Here is a 12,528-nt window from a genome sequence, read left to right as displayed (position 1 = left end):
GAGGGGAGAGGGGAGATAGCAGGAGGAGAGAGAGGACAGGGGGGACAGAGGGAATAGCGAGGACAGAGGGGACAGAGGGGATAGAGGGGGGACAGAGGGGACAGCGAGATGGAGAGAGGGGACAGCGAGGGGACAGCGCGATGCAGCCCCGCGGGGCGGGCGCGCACTGTCCGGAGTGACCGTCCGGCTCTGTCCGGAGTGGCCGGAGTGTCCGCAGTCCCTGTCACAGTGTCCGGAGTGGCCGGAGTGGCCGCAGTCCCTGTCACAGTGTCCGGAGTGGCCGCAGTCCCTGTCACCGTGGTCACCGTGTCCGCAGTCCCTGTCACAGTGTCCGGAGTGGCCGCAGTCTCTGTCACAGTGTCCGGAGTGGCCGCAGTCCCTGTCACCGTGGCCGCAGTCCCTGTCACCGTGGTCACCGTGTCCGCAGTCCCTGTCACAGTGTCCGGAGTGGCCGCAGTCCCTGTCACCGTGGTCACCGTGGCCGCAGTCCCTGGCCGAGCCCGGCACGGCCGGGGAGCGGAGCAGCAGCCGCAGGAGCCGCAGGAGCAGCCCCGGGAGCGCCGGGCCCGGCCCGCCCCCGCCGTCATGAGAGGCTGGGCCGGGCAGAGGCGAGGGATCCCCGCCGGGACCGGGACCGGGATGGGACAGGGACCGGGACAGGGACAGGGATAGGGACCGGGACAGGGACAGGAACAGGGATCGAGACAGGCACCGGGACCGGGATCGGGACAGGGATCGGGACAGGGACCGGGACAGGGACAGGGATCGGGACCGGGACAGGGATCGGGACAGGGACCGGGACAGGGATCGGGACAGGGACCGGGATCGAGACAGGCACCGGGACCGGGATCGGGACAGGGATCGGGACCGGGACAGGGACCGGGATCGGGACAGGACAGGGACAGGGACCGGGACAGGGACAGGCACCAGGATCGGGACAGGGATCGGGACAGGGATCGGGACGGGACAGGGACAGGGACCGGGACAGGGATCGGGACAGGACAGGGACAGGGATCGGGACAGGACAGGGACAGGGATCGGGACAGGACAGGGACCGGGACAGGCACCGGGACCGGGACCGGGACCGGGACCGGGACAGGGACCGGGATAGGGATCGGGACAGGACAGGGACAGGGACCGGGACAGGGACAGGCACCAGGATCGGGACAGGAACAGGGACTGGGATCGGGATCGAGACATAGACCAGGACCGGCACCGGGAGCCGCTCCCACCGCGGCCCCGCAGCCCAGAAAACCCTTTTCTGTTTTTTGTTCTTTCAATCAAAAATCCCGCCCAGGCCGCCGAGAGCAGCGGGACAGGAGGGAGCGGGACGGGAATAAACTCCTGGGTTGCTGTGGAATCCTTTCCTCTCCTTTCGCCACCTCCATCCCAAAGACAGGGCACAGCTCCCCTCCCTGCTGAGCCGAGCTCAGCGATTTATTTACACATTTATACACGAGCTGCTTCCTTTGGAAACAAGATCTTCTTTCAAAGTACCTTAATTACCACTGGTTAAACTTCAGGCAGGCAGGCTTTACGTCTTTAGGAATTTATTTTGGAGTGTGATGCTTTCTGCATGTTCTTCACAGAAACTTGCATCTCCCCTGCACACAATCTGACACCAACAGCTTTTAAACTTTATCGTTATTGCAGGCTTGCTTTAGCTGCCATCTGACCCCGCAAAAAAAACCCCACGAGACAAAGCTTTGTCAAGGCTGCATTCCCAGTTGTTGCTTTTACACATTCTTGGCTTCCTCCTCGTTCCCTGCTTTCCCTTTTCCCGGCACCTATCGGAGACACGCAGACGAACACCCCGCCCGCTGAGCGCTGCTTTTATTCTGAGTGATGGATGTGGCTCCACAACACAGCTTCATTTAAAATCTATCATTTAAATTCCAGATAGAGAATCGAGATAAACCCAGAACTTGCATTTCCACCGACTCGTTGCTGTGAATCAGATATTCCTTTCTTCTCAGTTCTAAAAGAAATGGCTTCTCACAAATCGTCAAAATAAAAAACTGAGAGATGGATCTTTGCCTTAACAATCAGAAATAGGACAGGCAGAGGATCTTCTGCTGGGTCTCTCCCTGTTTTCTAACATCAGAGTATGGGAAGTTTGCACACAGAAGTCACCACTGGACAGCAGGGCATACTTGCAGTTTGTGCTTCAAAACTGAGCAACAAAAGGCAAATGATTCTTCCAAAAGATTCCCATCACTTTCCATTTTCTGTCACCTCCAGGGCTCTCTGTGGCACTCCTGTCACCTGATGCTGTCACCTCCTCACTGCAGGCCAGGGGAGCAGCTGGCTCTGCCTAAACACACATCCCTCCTCCAGCCCCAAGGAATCTGCAGTTGCCCAGAGAACAGAAATATTTGGAAACTGCCCAAAGACACATCTCAATTCAAAGGCAGCATTGTCTGTAGCTCAGCAATAAAAATCTAAGGAAGTCGCTTGTCGTACAGCAACGCACACAATGAAAATTCTCCTTTCACAATTTCACCTTCAGATGCTTTTTACAGCACAGGGAGATAAAGCAACATGGTATTTGGTGAAAAGACACAGAAAATCTTTTTTAATGACTGGAATTCACCCCACCAACTACTAAAAGAGCTTTCTGACACACAGGCTGCACTCTGCATCTTATAAAGCACTGGGTGAGCTGTAACTACATAAATTTACCTCCACTGGGAGACAGAATGTACTGATATAACCTTTTAATTTTTTTTTTTTTTTAATGGCTTCAACAAGAAGTTTTTACTTTGCCTTTGCAGCTGGGTAGGAAGCTGGGCTGAGGCAGAGTTCTCCATTAACTGGGAACCTGGTCATATGCCTTGGGGCTTTCAAGTGATGATTAGGAGCTGAGACCCCACAGCACCTCTGCATATCACAGGCAGAGCCTTCACAGCGCCTGCTGCTCTCCTGGATCTAGTGCCACATCAGTGAGACACTTTTATCACAGATGAAGACACTCCATGGAAAAGCAGATGAGCAGAAGTTCTGCTCTGGCTCTGTTTTACTCCCCTGAAATGCTCACAGCCCAGCTCTGGGCTGGCCAGGGAGGAGAGCCTGGCTTTCTGCTCAGCCTGGAGCCCAGTCTCACATCCCAGCTGTGGGCTGGGAGGAAGGAAAGCCTCTGCACCATTTAGAGCTCTTTGTTTCTCATGTCTGAGCCGAGAGAATCCTGCCTTTCCCACTCTCACAGAGGGACAAACAGCCTCTCACTCCCAGTCCCAGTGTCCCAGTGGCCCCAGTGGCCCCAGTGGCCCCACAAGAGGTCCCTGCTGCTCTGGGGACAAGGATGCTTCTCCCATCACCACTGTCCTGCTCTCTCCAGCTGCTCTCCAGCCTCCAAGAGCAGCTCAGGCACCGTGCTCACCTTTTGCTGTGCTCAGCACAGCTCAGAACCTTCAGGCAGGAGCCTGGAAAAGAAGTTGAGTCCAGTTTGATTGAACCCATCAAGAAAAAGGTAAAAAAGCAGATGAGTACTGCAATAACCAGAACCTTTTAATCTTTGAGTTCTCAAAGCACCACACAGCTAATTCCAACCAAGGAAGCCAGAAGAATTGCTCCTTGCACTCATTAGCTTCTCAGGGCTCAGCCTGAGAACAATTAACACACACAGCTCCCGCCCTCCTGAGAGGAATCCAGAATGAAACACATCCTGCACAACCTCGGCTGCACCACGCAGGGTTTGTGTCAGACCCCAGCCAGGAGGGAACAAGCCTGAAACACAGACCTGACTCTGGAATTGTAACACAATTTAGGATAAAAAGCCAGCCAAGAGTTTTACCAGCACCTGAGCTCTTCATTTCCAGGAGATGGGAGCATTTCTCTGTCATCACCTGCTCCTGGGGTCGGTGCTCGGGCTGAAAGGAAAGCCAGGGCAGCATGCTTAAGGGAAGGCTCTGAGAGCTGAAAATCCTCCTGCTTGTCCTTTGTGGCTTTTTCTAGCATGTGACAAAGAAAAAAAAGTCAACATTTCTTTCACTCTTGGCACAGATTAAGGACCTAATCCTTCATTAACCCCTTCTCTTCCATGCTGGATAGACACTGGCAGCTTTTGATGCAGCACTGCTGAGACACCCAGGGCTGCTCAGGAAATCCCAGAGTGGTCACTCAGAGCCTTCAGGAGCTCTCTCAGCAGCTGCCCCACTCCAGACACCTTTCCCCACTGAGATTCAGAAGACTCCAGTTAAAAACCCACCAGGAAATGCATTCCCTACGCATCTAGGAAGAGAAACGAGCAAGAGGCAGGCGGGCAGGTAAAGAGGAGCAGGAATTCCATCCAGCCCGAGTTCCAGCAGCTCCCACTCTCCCCAGATGTGTCACACAGCAAAAGCCAGCCTGGGGACAGTGCTGGCACCACAGCACCTGAAAATGGGGAGCCAAAGCCAGTTTTAGTTGATTCCACGTCCTCTGGATACACTGACTGAAAATGGGCTGAGCTAAAACCGGTTTTAATTTGCTCCCAGTCCCCTGGAAATCTCCTTTAACCACACAAGGTTAAAGAGGCAGCTCCTGGAGGAACAAATCTGCAACTGATGGGGCTGGGGTGGGCATGGAGGAACTGCCTGAGGCAAACGAGACCCTGGGAAAAGAGGGATAACCCTGGGATTGGGGGATAACCCTGGGACTGAGGGATAACCCTGGGAAAAGCGGGATAACCCTGGGACTGAGGGATAACCCCGGGATTGGGGGATAACCCTGGGACTGAGGGATAACCCTGGGAAAAGCGGGATAACCCTGGGACTGAGGGATAACCCTGGGATTGAGGAATAACCCTGGGACTGAGGGATAACCCTGGGAAAAGCGGGATAACCCTGGGACTGAGGGATAACCCCGGGATTGGGGGATAACCCTGGGATTGAGGGATAACCCTGGGAAAAGCGGGATAACCCTGGGATTGGGGGATAACCCCGGGATTGGGGAATAACCCTGGGATTGAGGAATAACCCCGGGATTGGGGAATAACCCTGGGATTGGGGAATAACCCTGGGATTGGGGGATAACCCTGGGATTGGGGGATAACCCTGGGATTGGGGGATAACCCCAGGATTGGGGAATAACCCTGGGATTGGGGGATAACCCTGGGATTGAGGGATAACCCTGGGAAAAGTGGGATAACCCTGGGATTGAGGGATAACCCTGGGATTGGGGAATAACCCTGGGAAAAGCGGGATAACCCCGGGATTGGGGGATAACCCTGGGATTGGGGAATAACCCCGGGATTGAGGGATAACCCTGGGATTGGGGAATAACCCTGGGATTGGGGAATAACCCTGGGATTGGGGAATAACCCTGGGATTGAGGGATAACCCTGGGATTGGGGAATAACCCCAGGATTGAGGAATAACCCTGGGATTGGGGAATAACCCTGGGATTATGGGATAACCCTGGGATTGGGGGATAACCCTGGGATTGGGGAATAACCCTGGGATTGGGGGATAACCCTGGGATTGGGGAATAACCCTGGGATTGGGGAATAACCCTGGGATTGAGGAATAACCCTGGGATTGGGGAATAACACTGGGATTGGGGAATAACCCTGGGATTGGGGGATCCAGGATTGGGGAATAACCCCGGGATTATGGGATAACCTCAGAATTATGGGATAACCCCAGGATTATGGGATAACCTCAGAATTATGGGATAACCCCGGATTGGGGGGGTCCCTCGTGTCCCAGCCCCAGGGCACAGGACCCCACACACAAACAGCCACCCAGAGCTCTCCCCTCAGCTCTCTCCTCTTTTCCTCCAGCCAGCAGAGAAGTTCAGTCATTTTAAGCAGCCCCATTAGCATAAAAAAGTGTCCAGGCTGCAGAGATGGCACAAGAGTTCCAGCCAGCAGCTCTCAAAAATAAAAAAAGCCTTGAGCAATGAGAATTTCTTTGCAGGCAGAATGTAATTAGTGCCACTGCTGGAACCAAGCCAGCAGCAATCAATGGATTAAAGGATGCTCCAAGTGTTGTGATAGTTATTAATTTCAAATTTAAATTAGCGGATTAATATGGGATATTCCTTCATGCTGCGGCTGTGTGGAGAAAAATAAAGATATTAATATTGTACATTCTGTAATGAAACGGAGCATGCCACCAACAAACATCAAAAATGACATTTGAGACCTGACCAGAGGATCCACCAGCTCAGACTCAGCACAGAGGGAGGGGTGGCACGCTGGGAAAGGGCTCTGCAAAGGGCATTCACACAGTGAATTCCCACAGGGTGGAAGAGGAGGCCTCTGCAGTGATCCTCGTGGAAGTTTTCAGTGATATTTTTCTAATATTCCCATTATCTATAATAGCAAGGCATGGACAGTACCCCTTATATTACATATTATATAATATATATATTACATTAGCAGTTGGAGAACAGGGCGAGGTGTGGGATTTTTGGGGTGTAGCTTTCAGGGAAAGGGCTGCCCTGGGCTGTGGTTTCAGTGCAGGTGAGACAGAAAAGCTGACCCTGAGAAAAGGCACGAGGCACAGCAGCCTCCCTGGAGCTGCTCCACACGAGGGATGTGGAGCAGAAAAAGTGCAAAGCAGCAAAAGAACAACTCTGCCCAGGGAAAGGGAGAGCAGAGCCCTCCAGAGGGGGACAGGGAAATGCAGAACTTGCAGCAGCGTGTTCCTCTCGTGGTTTTCCTCCTCTCCTCTCCTCTCCTGTCCTCTCCACCTGTGGCTCTCTGCCAGCAGCTCCAGGATGCCCTGGGCAGCGTCCCAGGCCCAACAATGTGCAGCACTTCTAGGGCAGTATACTTGCTGATTGCTTCCTTGACCATTGCTCACAACAACCAGCTAAGACACTGCCAAAGAAACACTCACAGCTGCCATCACACCAGGGGAAGCTGGGGCTGAAATCCTCCTCTCCTCTCCTCTCACTCCCACGGGGTCACAGCCTGTGGACAAACAAAGGGTCAGGGGAGCAGCTGCAGCAGCTCTGAAGAAAAAGCTTTCAAGGGATTCATAAATCAACAGACTCATAAATCAACAGTTATCCTGTCCCTTACCCCCAAATCCTGGTTAGGGCCCCCAAGAATTACCAATATTAACAAGGGAAACCCAGCTGATTGTCCATAATCTGTATTTATCTCAATAAACTCCCAGGTCTCCCACAGCACCATTCAGGCAGGACAGTGGAACAACAAAGTGTCTCCAAATGCTGAACAGTTTCAGATCCAAACCTGTTTAAAGTGCTGCAGTGTTCCCTGCACTGCTCAGGGGGAACACAGAAACAGAATTCCCTGGGAAACAAAAGGCACCAATACTCACCTGCACTGAAGGCAGCGGACTTTGCTGTTACACACCAAACAGCCTGGGCTCCACAAGGTACAGGGGATGCAGGAGGTGCAGGAGGTGCAGGAGGTGCAGGATGTACAGGAGGTACAGGAGGTACAGGAGATGCAGGATGCACAGGATGTACAGGATGTACAGGAAGTACAGGAGGTACAGGAGATGCAGGAGATGCAGGAGATGCAGGAGGTACAGGAGGTACAGGAGGTACAGGAGGTACAGGAGGTGCAGGAGATGATACAGGAGATGATGCAGGAGATGATACAGGAGATGCAGGAGGTGCAGGAGATGCAGGAGATGCAGGAGATGCAGGAGGTGCAGGAGGTGCAGGAGGTGTAGGAGGTGCAGGAGGTGCAGGAGGTGCAGGAGGTGCAGGAGATGATGCAGGAGATGCAGGAGATGCAGGAGATGCAGGAGGTGCAGGAGATGCAGGAGGTGCAGGAGATGCAGGAGATGATACAGGAGATGATACAGGAGATGCAGGAGATGCAGGAGATGCAGGAGGTGCAGGAGATGCAGGAGATGATACAGGAGATGATACAGGAGATGATACAGGAGATGCAGGAGATGCAGGAGGTGCAGGAGATGCAGGAGATGATACAGGAGATGCAGGAGATGATACAGGAGATGATACAGGAGATGCAGGAGATGATACAGGAGATGCAGGAGATGATACAGGAGATGCAGGAGATGCAGGAGATGCAGGAGATGATACAGGAGATGATGCAGGAGATGATGCAGGAGATGATACAGGAGATGCAGGAGATGCAGGAGATGATACAGGAGATGATACAGGAGATGATACAGGAGATGATGCAGGAGATGATGCAGGAGATGATGCAGGAGATGATGCAGGAGATGCAGGAGATGCAGGAGATGCAGGAGATGATGCAGGAGATGATACAGGAGATGCAGGAGATGATGCAGGAGATGATACAGGAGATGCAGGAGATGATACAGGAGATGATACAGGAGATGCAGGAGATGATACAGGAGATGATACAGGAGATGCAGAAGATGATACAGGAGATGATGCAGGACATGCAGGAGATGATACAGGAGATGATACAGGAGATGATACAGGAGATGATGCAGGAGATGATGCAGGAGATGATGCAGGAGATGCAGGAGATGATGCAGGAGATATGGGGTTATCCAGCATTCCTGCAGCCCCCTGGAAACACACGAGCAGGAGAGAAGACAGCCCTCAGGACACAGGGCCTGGCTGTCCCTGTCCCCACAGCCCAGGAGGAGCTGGTGACTGCCCAAAGGGGCTGCACAGGAGGAGCCCCGGGGCTCCCATCAGCCTCTGACTCCTGCCAGGGAGCCACTGAACACCTCTGGATTCTCACACCTGAGCTCCAGCCCCCTCCAATGCACCAGCTTTCAATCTCTGAAAGCTCCAGGATGTGCTTTGTGCTCAGACAGAGAGGCAGAGCCAGCTGAGGCTCTCGGTTCTCCTTTTGCTCTCGAGTGAAATTCTGTTTCCTCTTGCAGGGGGTTCCCAGAGCGCTGCCCTCCTGCAGGGAAGGGAACCCCCAGATGTCACAAACCCCTGGATCCCCCCAAGGGCAGCAGATGATTCACAAAACACTTACAGGGACTAAAGACAAAACTCTTGGCTTTCTTGCCAGAATCACAGCAAAGCTGAGTGGCTTCTGTGGTGCAGGATGGCGCTGCTGGAGGTGGGGACAGCCCTGTGTGACACCGCAGGGACACGGAGGTGACACCGAGAGCTGGGACTGCCCATCCCAGGCAGGAGAGCAGCCGCACCCACCGGGCACTGAGGCCACAACCAGGGCTCCATCCCCAGGAATCTGCACCAATTAACTAAAAAATCACTTCTTGATTGTGCCCCTTTCACCCTGAGGAAAAAACCAAACAATTCTAAACCATCAGAAGCGAGAGCTGACAGCAGCACCCCCCTGCCTGTCCTGCAAACACAGCCCACTCTGGGAGGAGCTTTGTTTAAACCTCACATCCCTCCAACATTTCCATCAGATCAGGACAAACCACACCATCTCAAAGGCAATTAACAGCTCAGGGACAAGCACAGCCAGAGGAGAGCAAAACAATCTGGTAGAGAAGAGGAAGATTCTGCTTCATCTTTCATCCTCCTCCAGGGACACACGAGGCTGCAGAATTGCTGATTTGGGAGCTGGAAAACTCCTTTGAGCCACTAAGCACGACAGGGCCAGGGAAAGATGTTTTGGGGAACATCTTTGCAGCAAGATAATGACCCTGCTTTTAATTTTTCAAATCATTTTAGCTCCCCTCTGCTGCTTGCTACCTGTAAGAATCCCTGGAGCTTTAGGAAAGGAGAAAACCAATCAATTCACAAGCACAATTTAAAGAGGTGCCACCCCCCAAAGTTTCCATGGTCACATCCTGTTGAATTTTCCATGCCAGGGCTCCATTTGCCCCACAATGGCAATTTTCTCTTTAGAGAGGAGATAACACATGAGCTGTTTCACTTGACACTGACTCTTGGGGTGCTTTCCCAGGAGAGAGGAGCCCCAGCCTGCAGAAATGACAGCAACTCACCCCTGCTGCTGGGCTGGGTGGCTGCTCCTGCTAAACCTCACTGCAGAGGGGACAAAGCAGCAGGAAAAAGCTGTTTGGAGGATCATGTAACAGTGAATTAGCCTGTGAAGAAATCATCACCGTAAAACAACAAGCTGAGGGGTGTGGAAGGTGGAAAAACTCTCGTGTTACAGAAATTCTGCATTCCAAGAAAGGTAAAAGGTCCTGTCAGGTAAGATGTGCAGCAGTCACTTTGTCAGCACAGAAATATGTGATACCACAAGCTTCATTTCATCAAGAACATTTGTTTCAGTTCATTCCCAGCATTGTGTGTTCCTCCTGTTGTCAGCAAGTGGAGTTTTACACCCTGAGCAACCCAGTGACAGGCCCTGAGCTGGGAACTGAAGAACTGCACAGTTTCACTAAAGACCTGAGCAATTCCCACTGAAAACCTGATGTAAACAGATCCTCTGCCTCTTCAAATGGTTCCTATTGTAAGGCAAAACAAAGCTGAATTTTCGTCTTTGTTTGATGTTTGAAATGTTTGGGTGAAACCCAGCAAGAGGAGAAAGTTTGAGTGAGGAAGACAGTGAGAGTTTTCACACCTCAGAAAGGTTTAGGTATAATCAGCTGCTTCCACTGCCTGCTTTAAACCAGGCTGACTTCAAAACTACCCCAGGATGCTCAGTGTCTTTTATTCAGGCTGTTCTAATCAACCCTTTCCAGCTCTAAGCTGTGGCATTAGAAGTGATGTCTAAACTGAGTCCCTCATTCTCAGCAGGATGAATTGCCATCCCAGGGAAAATCAGCCTAAACCTAAACAATTCCATGATTCCAGACCAAACCACTTTTGGTGGTGGCAGAATGAGAACAAATTCTTTCCTTTTTCCCAAATACCTCAATCTTTCCTCTTGTGAACCCTCAGGAAGGGCTTTGCTTCTCCAAATACCCTCAGTTTCCCTGACTTTCCACCTTCCAGACAGGATTCCCTTCCTAAGCTAAGAGCACACGTGATCAATTCTGCCTTTGGTTTGACACAAATCCTACAATATGAGGATTCTGAGCTTGAGGTTAGTCTCCCCAGAGGTTTTCAGGTCAGTGCTGTATTATCCCACCTTCTCCTGTGATATCCCACCAAATCATCCAGAAAATGCTTCTGAGCTTTGGCTCCTGGCAATGCCTACTGAGCCCTGCTATTATTGCATTCTTCCTGTTGCTTTCTTCTCCTCCAAGCTCCCCACAGCATCCAAATTCCCCAAATACGAGACACCAGCTCAACAACTCCTGTTTGCCTCTCTCTAACTAATCACATGGCAGAAACCTCCCTTAAGAGAGGAACTGACCACCCCAGAGAGGAGAGAGATTTACCAGTTCCCTCCAGGGCTGGAGCTCATCCAGCAGTCCCTGAGGTCCATCTGGAGGCCCAGGTGACCTTCCTGCCCCAGGGGATGCTCCAGGTGATGCCATGTTCCTGCTCCAGGTGATTCCATGTTCCTGCTCCAGGTGATTCCATGTTCCTGCTCCAGGGGATGCTCCAGGTGATGCCATGTTCCTGCTCCAGGTGATTCCATGTTCCTGCTCCAGGTGATTCCATGCTCCTGCTCCAGGGGATGCCAGGCTTCTGCTCCAGGTGATTCCATGCTCCTGCTCCAGGTGATTCCATGCTCCTGCTCCAGGTGATTCCATGCTCCTGCTCCAGGGGATGCCAGGCTTCTGCTCCAGGTGATTCCATGCTCCTGCTCCAGGTGATGCCCCAGGTGATGCCAGGCTCCTGTTCCAGGTGATTCCATGTTCCTGCCCCAGGGGATGCCAGGCTCCTGTTCCAGATGATTCCATGTTCTTGCCCCAGGGGATGCTCCAGGTGATGCCAGGCTCCTGTTCCAGGTGATTCCATGTTCCTGCCCCAGGCGATTCCACGCTTCCATTCCCAGGTGATTCCATACTCCTGTTCCCAGGTGATTCCATGTTCCTGTTCCAGGTGATTCCATGTTCCTGTTCCCAGGGGATGCCCCAGGTGATTCCATGTTCCTGTTCCCAGGTGATTCCACGCTCCCGTTCCCAGGTGATGTTCCCAGGTGATTCCATGTTCCTGCCCCAGATGATTCCACACTCCCGTTCCCAGGGAATGTTCCCAGGTGATGCCAGGCTCCTGTTCCAGGTGATTCCATGTTCCTGCCCCAGGTGATTTCCCGTTCCCAGGGGATGTTCCCAGGTGATTCCATGTTCCCGTTCCCAGGGCTGGTCCGAGGCAGGGAAGAGGAGCAGAGGCTCCGGGAGCTGCAGGCACCTGCTCAGAGCTCTCAGTTCCTCCCCTGTGCTGGGGCTGTGACTCCTCCCGCCTGGGGAATGGGGCGACGCCTCTGCCCTGAGCCACAGGCGGGGGAGAACAGAGCGGAACGAGCAGCTGCTTTCTGTAAAACACAGAAATCCAGGCAGAAAGCACCCAAAAACCCCAGGGCAGGGTCCTGTGTGAGTGGCCAGCAGCTCTCCCTGCAGGGCAGCTGTCACCAGAGAGCCACTCGGGCTCCCTGCATTAACTGCAAAGGCAGCAGTGATTTGGTGGCCCGCTGGTGGCCCGCTGGTGGCCCGCTGGTGGCCCGCTGGTGGCCACTGCTGGTCACTCCCAGGAGCTTCTCTCCACAAACTTCCCTGCACTCTGTGTAGCAGGGAGCATTCAGGAAGGATTTTGGGTTATTGCAGTACCCAAGATCCA

The 12,528-nt window shown here is 52.9% G+C and overlaps 2 long non-coding RNA genes across 2 annotated transcripts; one reads left to right on the top strand and one right to left on the bottom strand.

Moving 5' to 3' along the window:
- Positions 1-2,687: 2,687 nt before the first annotated feature.
- Positions 2,688-4,703, bottom strand: LOC131587499 (uncharacterized). The gene is made up of 2 exons (XR_009279367.1): positions 4,630-4,703; positions 2,688-4,591 (listed from the first exon to the last, which is right to left on the bottom strand). It is a non-coding gene; the product is annotated as an uncharacterized LOC131587499 (long non-coding RNA).
- A 7,039-nt stretch (positions 4,704-11,742) lies between these two features.
- Positions 11,743-12,007, top strand: LOC131587500 (uncharacterized). The gene is made up of 3 exons (XR_009279368.1): positions 11,743-11,770; positions 11,830-11,900; positions 11,961-12,007. It is a non-coding gene; the product is annotated as an uncharacterized LOC131587500 (long non-coding RNA).
- Positions 12,008-12,528: the final 521 nt, after the last annotated feature.

This window comes from Poecile atricapillus, chromosome 22, assembly GCF_030490865.1.
Source record: "Poecile atricapillus isolate bPoeAtr1 chromosome 22, bPoeAtr1.hap1, whole genome shotgun sequence".
Taxonomy (NCBI): Eukaryota; Metazoa; Chordata; class Aves; order Passeriformes; family Paridae; genus Poecile; species Poecile atricapillus.
This window is presented reverse-complemented; position numbering and strand designations above follow the sequence as displayed.